The sequence below is a fragment of the Myotis davidii genome, unplaced genomic scaffold (assembly GCF_000327345.1).
Source record: "Myotis davidii unplaced genomic scaffold, ASM32734v1 scaffold269, whole genome shotgun sequence".
Classification (NCBI taxonomy): Eukaryota; Metazoa; Chordata; class Mammalia; order Chiroptera; family Vespertilionidae; genus Myotis; species Myotis davidii.
In genome coordinates this window covers 1,838,670-1,848,252 of record NW_006383008.1, presented here as the reverse complement: position 1 = coordinate 1,848,252, position 9,583 = coordinate 1,838,670, and positions in this window count along the sequence as shown.

The window sequence follows — 9,583 nt, the reverse complement described above, 5'->3', positions numbered from 1 at the left end:
TGCTGAAATATTTTCTATGCCTGCAAGGCCTAGGATCCTTTTATCTATCCTTCACACTTTCTCCACCAGATAAGTATTTCTTAGGTAGTGCCTGATCATAACTCCATCTCACTCAGCAGCCTCTGTGGGTTCTCCATTAGGTCCCCTCCAAAATCTAACCCTGCCCTCTCTTCCCAGTCATCTCTCTCCATATTCCTCCCGCACTGGAATAGACATACTTGGGAACAGAGTCTTTGTCTATTCTACTCACCATCATATATGCAGTACATAGAACAGCGCCTGGCACAGAGCAGATGCTTAGATAAATGTTAGGTAAAAGAAGGAAGAAATTGTATGCTTTAGCAAGATCTTATTACTCATTGCATCCAAAATAAATAAATCCTAGATTTTTTCCGACCTGATTCCTTTGCTTAAAATACCTCCTGGTGGAGTCCTCTCTACCATCTCCACTTATGCAATTTAATTTCCATGAAAATGTACCCATTATTTCAGTTACAACTCATAAGTCAATTACTCCAGCTGAAAAACAGCCTTGCCCTTATCTACACTTTGTTTATGATAACTTTGGTCTCACACATTATCTTTGCTTTGAATTATAGTGAATTCTCCCCCAATAATTTATGAGAACAATTACTCAAAAACAGGGCAATGTCTTATTCAGCTTTGAATTTCCCATGATGTTGAGTATAAAATTAGCTTAAATAAATACTTGTTGATTTTTAAATTGAATTGAATCTCAGAAGCCACTTCTGAACTCCTTCCTCATATTAGTAAATACTGATACACATGTAAATACCAACAATGGTAAAAATAATAATACATTAAACACTAAGTGTTTTGCCTGGATTTAACCCCTCCAACAGCTCTATGAGGCAGGTTTTATCATTATCAAATGGGGAAAGAGGCTAAGTTCTCCAAGTTCCCACATGTAGTACAAGGAAAAATCCAAGGTTTGGCTTTGCCCTTCAGGCTCTTAACCTTGAATACTAGTGCCTCCAGCATTTCAAATAAAATGTTTTTAAAAGAGTCAAATATAAACACATTTATGTATGTCACAGGCCTATATGTATGCAAACTTTTAGGAATTGATCACATTTGCTTTTATACTTTGTGGGTTCACAAAGTTCTTGATCACTTTAAGAAAAATAACAGAATACAATGACATTTTTACAACAAAAAATAAGTCAAATAAATCAAAAAAGGAAGAGTACATTGGAAAAGAAGGAACTCTTACCCTTTGAGACAGTATGGAAGGACTTAGAGAGTATTATGCTAAACAAAAAAGGCTGGTCAGAGAAAGGCAAGTATCATATGATCTCACTCATATGTGGAATCTAATGAACAAAGTAAACATAAACAAAATAGATTCAAAGATATAGAAAAAGACATAGAAACATGGAACAGACTGATAAATCTCAGAGGGAAGCGGGAAGGACAGTGGGAAGAGATTAACCAAAGATTTTATATGCATACTAGAGGCCCAGTGCACGAAATTCATGCACGGGTAGTGTTCCTAGTGGCTGCCAGCTGCTGGCTGGGGCCTTCCTTCCCTGGCTCCTGGCTGCTGGCCGGGGCTTTTCTTCATTCCACACCACCCCCTGATGGTCAGTGCACATCATAGCAAGCTATCGAACTCCCAGTCAATCTAACTCCCAAGGAAACACTTTGCATATTAGGCTTTTATGTATATATAGATATACATAGCCTATGGACACAGACAACAGGGCAGTGAAGACCTGGGGGAGGGAGGACTTGGTGGGAGTCAATGGAGGAAAAAGGGAACATCTGTAATACTTTCAACAATAATGAAGTAAAAACAAATAAAAGGAATAGTACATTTGAAATATAGCTGTGGAATACTAGTTGTCTTACTGTGGGAACCATGCCAGGTCCCTGGATAGTCAAGGCCAGTGGGAGCACAGAGGTCTTGCTATCAATACACCAGAATGGCCCAGGGCGCTCTGGGCATGTGCCTAAATGGGTTGTTCAAGGACTCTGAGCCTGGGAATACTAATCAGGCCAAGATACCAGGAGCAGGTGCAGGGACACACAGTACACGGTGCCCTTCTGTAGCCGATATGATCAATGTAACTATTGGCACAAAGCCTTCTTTGTCTAAATGGTATAAAAGTAGGTTACTGACCAGTCTAGTTGGCTGAGGCGGGAGTGAGAAGAAGTCTGCTGGAGTATGGAGAGAGAGCAGCTAGGTTGGAGTGTGTAAAGAAGTCTGCTAGAGAGCAGCTGGGCTGGAGAGCTTAGGTACCGCTACAATGTGAGGCAGTGAGTCTAGGAGGCAGCGTGTGGCTGCTCAGGTAATAGCTGAGGGTACAGAGACAGATGCTGCTTTATGGGAAAGATATATGTTCACCAGCCGGTGTCCGGCCGCTTGCCTGTATGGACTTTGCTGTGAAGACTGTTCCTGCCTGATGACTATGCAGCTACTGGCTTCAGCAATAAAGACTCATTCTTATACACCCACAACCTCTCATGGCTTCTCCATCTAAGACCTTGGCATCCTAGGAGGTCCAGCCCCAGGCAGGGGGGCTCGAACCCAACACCTGTTAGTAATGAGCAGAGGATAAAGGAGGAACTTGAACTAAGTTCCCCACAGTTGTACAGTGGGCAGGGTTCGGCAGGAACCAGCCCTGGAGTAGTCGAATGGGAGAATTTAGAAGAATACATGGACTCACAGCCACTCAGAACAACTCAGAGCACCAGAGCTCGGGCAGGGCTCTGACACTCACAAGAAAACATTTCCTGTCAGTAGCAGGAGACTTAAAAATTGTAGTGTGATAATGTTAATTTTTTAAAAATAAAGACATGGTTTATTCTTTGAATCCTCCACTAGATGGCAGAAAATTGTTACTGTCCAAAGTAACGTTACTGGATTAGTCCAGGTTCTCTAAGGTTCAGATTGATGCAAATTACTTTCACCTCAACCTCTAGCAATGCTGGCCTTTTCCCACAAGCCATTTTAAAACAAATGACTATTTTTAAGCTGGGAAAGAAAAAGGTTGCACAGGAATAAATAGTAGCTATCAGTATGCTAATTATATGTTTGTGTTGCCCTGCTTTAACATAGTAGGAACAATTTTCTTGACAACTGTACGGACATGTTGGGAGGAGGGTTGAGAGGGAAGAATGTTCCATTCAGATGTCGGATATTAGAGAACAGATTTCAGTCACTTTCAATCACAGTTCTCATCCCTGGCCGCACATTATACTCACCTGGGGGCCCTCCCCAAACCTCAGTCCTCTGATGATGGAACCTAGACACTGGCATTTCTTCAAGCCTACTCACCTATAAAGTAAAATGATTAGGCTGGACATCCTAGTCTTTTTTCCAGAGCTAACATTCCAATATTGAAGTCTAACAGCTAATCTGTTACTATAAGCTTCATGAGAGAAAGAGCTAATTCTGCTCTAGAGCCTTTATGAATTAGTTAATCCACAGCACTAGGACAGAGCTGGGGGAAGGTGAGACACAACTTGCTTAAGGCCACACAGTAAGAAGGAAAGTTGAGACTCAGTCCAGCAGTCTGACTCCAGAGTCTGAGTATATCACATGATGCCATCATTCCCTCATTAATAGTTGGTTAATGAAAGAAGTACATCCATCTCCCTGTCTAATTTTCTACCTATATCTAATTTTTTCCTGCACTAACACAATGGTTTCTACATTGTTATTTAAGCCATTGCTGCCAGCTAGGTTAGAAAATTAGCATAGCATATTCTGGGATCAGTTATAGCAAAGGCTAATTCTTAAAAAAAAGTCAGTACCTTTGGGAGAGCTGTTGTTTTTCTGGATGAATTGTATTTGAATTCAGTGACTTTGCGAAAGAAGAGCATTTGAAATGCACTTATTAGAATTCTCAGGAAAACTAATTGAGCAAATCTTATAAGCATCAATTGACATGGGTTCGACTCCAGGGCTCATGGAGACTAATAAAAACTGGATTCTGTCCACACTCTGTCCTCCTGTTTTAGAACTTTGTTTTTTGGTTTGTTGTTTTTTTCTGGAATCTGAACAGGTAGGTCTCCTGACCCAGCAGGGACAGCTTTAGAAACATAGGTGGATGTGGTATAGATTCTTCCACACACGAAAGATCAAGCTGAATTCCCTGGGGCTTCTCTCTGAAAAGTCAGTAATACTTTTTATCAGCATTGCTGGCTAAATAAAGACCTAGCAGACAGAGCAGTGTGAGCCAAGGACAGTGGCGATGAACTTCTGGATGACTTGTCTCTGAGGAGAGTAATCATGCTAACAAGAACTTAATGCCTCTAAGGGTGATCACTATAAGCATATGCAAAAGTATAGTAAGCACGCACATACCCATCACCCAAATTCAACAATTATTAACTCCCGGCCAACCTTTTATCTGTATTTCTACCTAGTCCCGTCTCCTCACACATAGATTATTTTGAAACAAATCCCAGACACCATAATACTGCATCTGTAAATATTTAGTATGAATCTCTAAAAGAAAAGGACCTTTTAAAGAAAACATGACCATTATGTAATATTTAAAGTAATAATTACATTTTAGAGCCTGTTTTATCTAGATTTCATTCTTATTAAACGCCCTGGCCCTGAGAAGAGTGAGTGAACATTGAGGAATTAAATTTTTATTTCCAGGAAGTAGTATATCAGGCCAATTTTAACCCAGAAAAATATTAAGGACCTCAGTACTGAACCAAAGATTACCTTATTTTCCCCTCGCACTTTGTCCAGACTTTAGACTATGTTTGGTTCTTCTCAAATAGTTGTAATTTCCTTAGTAACCATTTACTTTAGACAAAATTGTTTCTTTTTTTTCTTTTGTTTCCATCACCATTTTAAAACATTTTTATTTATTTTAAAATATATTTCTATTGGTTTCAGAAAGGAAGGGAGAAGGAGGGATAGAAACATCAATGATGAGAGAGAATCATTGACTGGCTGCCTCCCGCAAACGCCCCACTGAGGTGGAGGCTGAAACCCAGACATGTACCCTGACCGGGAATCAAACTATGGCATCCTGGTAAGTAGGTTTCTGCTCAACCACTGAGCAACACCAGCTGGGCTCCATCAGCATTTATTCCCCCTATACTCTATTCCACCTCCACCAACCCCCTAACCCCCTGGTTGGCAAACTGTGGCTCACAAGCCACCTGCTGCTCTTTGGCCCCTTGAGTGTGGCTATTCCACAAAATACCACGTGCGCAAGTACAGTGCGATTGAAACTTCATGGCCCATGCACAGAAGTCGGTATTTTGTGGAAGAGCCACATTCAAGGGGCCAAAGAGCCGCATGTAGCTCTCGAGCCACAGTTTGCCGACCGCTGCCCCTACCCCTCAATCACCACATTGTTGTCTGTGTCCATGGGTTCTTTCTCTTCCTTTTTTCTTTTTAGCTCAATCCCTCCACCCACTCCAACACCCACACTCCCTATCAGAGCTGTCTCCCCCCATAGCTAAGATTTGGAAACACCAAAAGTGCCCATCAGCCGATGAGTGGATTAAAAAACAGTGGTACATCTACACAATGGAATACTACGCTGTGATAAAAAAAAAAAAGAAGGGATTCTTAGCATTTGCAACAGCATGAATGGAACTGGAGAGCATTATGCTAAGTGATATAAGCCAGTGGGAGAAAGATAAATATCACATGATCTCACTCATATGTAGGATGTAATGATCAACATAATTCGATGAACAAGGATAGATCCAGAGACAAATGGCAGGGGAGCAGGGGCGGGGGGGCGGGGGGTGTTTGTTAGAGAGCAACCAAAGGACTTGCATGCATGCATATTAGCATAATCAATGGACAAATGACAAGTGCTTTTTGTCGTTTTTGATGATGCCTGCTCTCTTATCTATGAGTCTGTCTCTGCTTATTAGTTCAGTTTGTATATTAGATCCCACATATGAGTGAAAACATATGGTACTTGTCTTTCTCTGACTGGTTCATTTCACTTAATATAACACTCTACAGATCCATCCATGCTGTTGCAAAAGGTAACATTTTCTCCCTTTTTATGGCTAAGTAGTTTTCCATTGTGTAAACATAATACACCTTTTTTTATCTTCATCTACTGATGGACATTTGGACTGCTTTCAAATCTTGGCTATTATAAAGAATGCTGCAATGAACATAGGGATGTATATATTATTTCGAATTAGTATTTCAGGTTTCTTCAGATAAATTCCCAGAAATGGAATCACTGGGTCATAAGGCAGTTCCATTTTTAATTTTTTTGAGATAACGCCACACTGCCACTGTAGAAAGCAGTATGGAATTACCTCGAAAAAATCATCTCTTTGTGTTAAATATCAGTAGCATAAGTTGTGTGAAATACTGGGATATGGTGATTTAACAAACCACAGAAGTCTACTGAATGTCCCCAAAACTGAGGATTGGGTGATAATTTTTAAGCCATGAAGATACTTCTATTACGACTGGACAATGCAGTGAAGCAGGGCTGACTTCTGAGAAGCTCTCGCAACAAGGAGATTGATCTTGACAACAGCCCTTTGGGCACGGACTTTCTCCCTCGAAGACAACATGGAGGCGTCTTCCCAGACAGAACTTCTTATGTGCAATCACGTGGTCCTCAAAGTCGTGAGCATGGGTCACAGCAGGGAGTAGTTCTCCATGGTATGTTCAAACTCCTTGAAGTCATTGGGAGAGAGTCTTTTTCTAAACCATCGTCCTGGCTCAGACTGGCAGCCACCCAACCCTTATCTGGGAAAGCCAGGTATAAATTCAGGCCTCATTAAGTGAAGAGGTGCAGGAAGGAAATGAGACAATTTACAATTGAAGACTCTATCTTTGAGGTTCCCAAAGGGCCCTAACAGTTATTCTAGAGTTAGAATGGGCCTTAGCACTAATTATGCTCCGGTTCCCAGAGTTCACTCTCAGCAGAAATCCAAATATGAGAAGCGAAACAGGGCAGGCTACATGAAAGCGATATTTCTTTCAGCCCAAAATTAACTGAAAATTATGCACTGATATAATTCAGCAAGCACAGGGAAACGTTCTTTGCAAACAGGTATACAAAAACACATCTGATATTTTCTTTCAAAGACCTATTTCAAATCTATCAGTTTATCACCAAACTGATTTTTGTCTATGTTGGGAGTCTGGTTCTCTTAATCTTTGTTCTGCACTGTACTTGTCTTTCCAAGTATGCCAGCCTTTTCAGCCACAAGGCTGGAATATATGAGGCACAGAGAAAACACAGGACACTCACCACCTTGTGTTTCTGGGCCATAGATTCTTCGATGGTCTGCTGTGCCTTCTGTCCACCCTTCAGACTCTTCCTGTGTATTTGTTTGCTTACATATATAATGTCCAGGATTTTTATTTGTATTTAAGAGAGGAATAGGAAAAAATTACATCTATACTATCTTCCTGGAAAGTGTACTTTAACTTCTCATTTAAATATCAAGAGATATCTGTGCCAGTAGCTGTAAGACTTTCTCAGTTTTACAGCTACACGCTATTCTTTTGCAAGAACCAGAATTCATTCAGCCCTAATTTCTGAACCTTTTAGCAATCATCTACAATCAGTAGCAATTCTACAAGTAATACATTATACATGTGTTATTTTGCATGCATACAACATATATCTATTGGACAAGTTCCCTAAAAGTATAATTATTAGGTTCAAAGGGTATATGCATTTGTAAGTTTGTTAGTTATTGCCCAACTACCCTCCATAGGAATGGTACCAATTTACACTTCAACCTGTTAAGTATGAGAGTACCTGTTTTCCCATACAATGTGTTTGTTATCAATGATTTGGCCCAGATTTATAGGTGACAAAACTATGTCAAGTTGTTTTAATTTGCCTTTCCTTTATTTTGAAAGGAGTCTAGCATTGCTATAGTTTTTTTCAGCATCACTTGTATTTCCTTCTTGTGTGTGAATTGATTGCTCATATTCTTTAAAGACCAGTCTATTTGTTAGCTGGGTTTTACATTCATGTCTTTATAAATTAGGGGCAAGGTATGATTTAAATATATAAAAAAACACATCTGTGATTTGTTTTGACAAATGTATTCACTCATGTAGCCACCAGCACTATCAACATATAGGACATTACAACACCCAGAAAGTCCCCTTGGGCCCATTTATAATCAATTGCTTCTCCTTAAAACATTGTCAAATATCATCTATTTATAAAAAAAAAATCTTACTTAAGAATGACTAGCGAATGTACTGTTTTTCTCACAGCCTAACTGTCACTCTCCATTGGCTCCAGTGGGACAGTAGGCACAGGTATCTTATTGTCTTAGAGTAGGAGCTGTTAGATGACAGGAAACATGGCTCCCATGTGTTTTATATCACGCCTAGCATTTGCAAGTGTTTAGTGCCTATTATCAATCAACAGTTGCTTTTATCTTGAAAGTAGTCATCAATTGGTCATAAAAATGAGGAAATAACTGAATCACAGCCTGTAATATAAGAACAATCCCCTACTTACCTGATGCCTTGTTCCTGACCAAACAATTGTGAGTAAATACTTATATTCTTGCAAAGAAAAAGGATGACAGCAACAGTATACAGGCAAAAGCTTTCTCATTAAAATGAGTGTGAGCAATGTGCCAGAATCTATCATCCTCATACGGAAGCCTGCTGGTGCAGAGCTGGTGTGAAATCACTGATCCGCAGCCAGCTTTGCCGGCCTGAACAGGAAAGCCATTATGCACCCTCAGCCCAGAGTGGCAGCTTTCGCTTATTGAAACTTGACTTATTTTTGTAGATTGTTTGTCTCAGTGTAGGAAGAATGGAAGCATAGCATCTGGAGACAGATGGAGGTCATCTGAACTCATTTTCTATACACTACTGTAGGCAGCATACAGATATTGAACCTTTTGTACCATCTATCCTGGTAAATAAACGGGAACCTACTGTAGGGGGCTGTGTTTCCAACACCATCATCATTTCAAAGAGATTCCTCTAAAATTAAAAGCAAACAAACAAGAACTATTCTCCATTAGAAAGATAGAAATATGATTAGAGCTAGGTGCCCCTCACCACCATATTTAAGGTGAAGTTCTATATCAGTGCGGCATTTATCATCTGAAATAACAGTTTGCAGATTCAAGTAAACCTCCTTCAAATAGAGAGTCAATGGTATTTTCTAAAATTATCACAGAACCAAATAAGGACTTGGAGTTTCTGGAGAAAATACTTCTCCAAGCAGCAGAATCCCTTATTTGGGCTGCCTTCAATGACATTGATTCATCACTATTGATTTTGTATATATTTAATAGTAAAATTCCATGTTTTGAGGATGTATTTTTTATTTCATTGAACTAAATTATAAGATTCTTAAATTGTATATCATGATGTTTTGATAAGATGAAAATTTCTTAGACATAAGCAGCCTCCCCTACATGAGGATATTTTCCTCATATCTTACTTGCTCCAAAGTATCACATAATTTTTAAACTGGTAGAAAGACTGGTCTCCCATTCGAAGCTTTAAATCCTATACAACAAATCTCAAGATGTGGGATAGTCATTTAGTTGAGACTTAAATTCCTCCTCTTCTAAAGAAACTAGTGTCTATGGCAAGGGATTGTAATTATTAAGC